General features: G+C 46.4%; 1 protein-coding gene across 2 annotated transcripts in view; it reads right to left on the minus strand.

Annotated features, from left to right (window-relative positions):
- TSPAN9 (tetraspanin 9) overlaps positions 1-3,250 on the minus strand; it is a 304,081-nt gene that overhangs the window by 198,077 nt on the left and 102,754 nt on the right. The window lies entirely within an intron of this gene.

The raw sequence follows: 3,250 nt of genomic DNA on the forward strand, positions 1-3,250 counted from the left end.
CATAGAGGGGGAGGATCACCTCCTTGGACCTGCTCGAGATACATCTGTGGATGCATGACAAGGTGCAGTTGGCCTTCCTGGCTGCATTCTCACACTGCCAGCCCATGTTCATCTTGGAGTCAATGATGACTCCAAGATCCTTTTCCGCTTCTGCACTGACGAGAAGGGAGTTCCCCAACCTGTAGGTATGCTGCTGGTTCTTCTTCCCCAGGTGCATCACTTTGCACTTGTCGGTGTTGAATCCCATCCTATTCTCATCCGCCCACCCTTGTAACCTGTCTAGGTCCGATTGCAGCCTATTTCTCCCTTCTAGCATGCCGACATCCCCCCACATCTTAGTGTCATCAGCAAATTTGAACAGTGCTTTTTACCCCCTTGTCCAAGTTGCTGATGAAGATGTTGAACAGTGCAGGCCTGAGGACCAAGACCTGCGGAACCCCACTGCCCACATCCCTCCAGGCCGAAAATGACCCATCCACCACCACTCTCTGGGTGCAGCCCTCCAGCCAGCTGGCAACCCAATTGATTGTGTGGGTGTTGACAGTTGCAGGTCTTTCCAGAGGGGAGAATGTTCCATAGGCTAGGATTACTCTCCTCCGTTCTCTTTTCTGCTTTTCCTTTTTCCTTCCTCCGCTCTCTTTTCTGCTTCACGGGCAAAACACTTTACCTCAAAATGGGCTGCTGCTTGGTTGAGTTTGCAACACTATTGGAGTCAGTTGACAGCCAGTTCCTCCCAGCTCTTGATGTCAGCATCCATTTTCTTGAGGTATACCTTCAGTGTGTCCTTGTAGCATTTCTTTTGGCCACCACAAGATCTCAGGCTGTTACTAAGCTGGGAGTAGAGCACTTGTTTTGGGAGTCAAGAATAGGGCATCTGCACACAATGTCCAGTCCAGTGAAGTTGGTGCTTGGGGATCACTGACTGAATGCTGGTAACACTGGCTGTAGAAAGGATGTTGGCAATTGTCTGGCAATCTTCCCACCTGATGTGGAGGATTTTCCCGAGGCATCATAGGTGATACCTCTCAAGGCTCTTGAGATGACAATGGTAGGTCACCCATATTTCATATCCATACAAGAGAGTGGGGATGTTGACTGAATTATAGACCTGGATCTTGGTGCCCTTCCAGAGATCACAATGTATAAAGATACACCAAAGCAATTTCCCAAAGAAAGCAATTGCACACCAGATCCTGTGCTAGATCTCATCAATGTTCACTATCTGAGAGAGGTGGTTACTGAGGCAGAAGAAGTGATCAACTACCTCCAGAGTCTTTCCCTCAACAGTACTTTGGGGAGATGTGTCACATTCCTGGGGGCAACAATGGCCTGGGGTAGGCTGATAGAATGCTTTAGTTATCTCAGTGTTGGGAGAGAGGCCCAAAGTTTGGCAGGTTTCTCCGAAAAAATACAACACAGTCTGGAGGTTTTCCTCAGTGTGTGCAACGATGGCACAGTCATCACCATATTGAAGGTCCAGGATGGTTCTTTTAAGTACTTTGGTCTTTGACTGAAAATGTCCCAGATTGAAGAGTCCTCTATTCATTTGGTATTCTATGTTAATTCCAGAAGGAAGGCAGTCCTTAATGAGAACTAAAATGACTGTCGAAAAAATATGGGCAATGACACATCCTTGCTTGACCCCCATATGTCCTACTACATAGAACAATTACAGTCATCTGATCCCAAAGAAGCCTCAGGACCTTAAGGTACTTTTTAGGACATACAAATCTGGCCATTACTTTCCACAAGCCTTTGCAAATGATGGAATCAGAGGTTTTAAGTGAAGTCAATGAAAACCACATGCAAATCCTGATATTGCACCTGACACTTTTGCTGGACCTTGCAGGCAACAAAGATTATGTCAGTTGCCCTATGGGATGGTCTGAAACCACACTGAGACTCTGGCAGGACTTCCTCACCAAGAGGTAGAAGACGATTTAGGAGGATGCGGGTGAGGATTTTTCCTGCCGGGGAAAGGGGGATGTGATATTTTGATAGTTCCCATACACAGGCTTATCTCCTTTTTTAAGGTAGTCACAATGTTGGCATTCCCCAGGTCCCCAGGGATCTCTTCATTGTTCCAAAGAACACATTTGTGGAGTCTCAATTCCAGTTCCTCACCACCAGCCTTGAAGACTGCAGCAGGTATGCCATCTGGTCCAGTAGCCTTGTTGTTCTTAGTTTCCTTGATGGCACACCAGACTTCAAGGATAAGAGGGCTGGTGAGGGATCTCCTTTCCAGGTGTTGGGGGATGGACTTGATGATGGAATCTGCCACAGTTGACTAATAGTTTAGGTGTGCCTCAAAGTGTTCTTTCCATCTAGCTTGGATAGATTCACTGTCTTTGAGAAGCATCGAGCCATCCTGAAATCACAAGAAAATAGGACCATGGGAAAATGGGCAGTAGATGGCTTTCATTGACTGGAAAAAGCTATCCATGTCATGTTTGTCAGCACCAAGTTGGATCTCCGTGGCTTTATCTTGCCACCACTGAATTTTGATTTTCTGGATCCTCCTTTGAGCTGCAGCTTTGAGGAGCATATAATGTTTCCTTCTTCTGCTGAGATGAGGTGTGATCTTGCCAAGCAGAATGAGCCTTTCTCTTCCAGTCAAGGAGGGCTTGGATCTCGGCATCACCCTCACAGAACCAGTTTTGGATTCAACAGGTGGTATAGCCAATTGATTCAGCACAGGCTATATCAATAGTGGTTTTAAACCCCTTCCAGAGTTCCTCAACAATGCCTTCATTTGTGGGTAGGGCACATAGCTTTCCATGGAGACACTGTTGGAGTTCCTTACAGATGGTTGGATCTTGAAGAGAGTTGACATTGAGAGTTCTTCACATTGCTTTTGGCTGTTTTCAGTGTTTCGGAGGAAACCAGATGTTCACAATGGATCTAAGAAGATGGTGACTTTCCCAGCAGTCATTGGTTCCTCACATGTCTTGCATGATACAGACATCTATTTGACACACAGGCTCTGACAATAACATAGTTGAGGAGGTGCCAGTGCTTAGAGTTAGGGTGTCTCTTGTATTTGTCACTGTCTGAAGACGGTGTTTGTGAAGACAAGACTGTGCTCCACACATGTGCACAGGAAAAATATGCCACTGGAGTTGGCTTTCCCTACTTCTACATATAAAGGAAGGGAACATAGGGGGTCATCTAGTCCAATCCCCTTCTCAAAGCAGGACCAGCCTCAAGTAGATCATCCCAGCCAAAGCTTTGTCTAGCCAGGTCTTAAAAA

This window comes from Gavialis gangeticus, unplaced genomic scaffold (genome assembly GCF_001723915.1).
Source record: "Gavialis gangeticus isolate Ggan-Ray unplaced genomic scaffold, GavGan_comp1, whole genome shotgun sequence".
NCBI classification, from domain to species: Eukaryota; Metazoa; Chordata; order Crocodylia; family Gavialidae; genus Gavialis; species Gavialis gangeticus.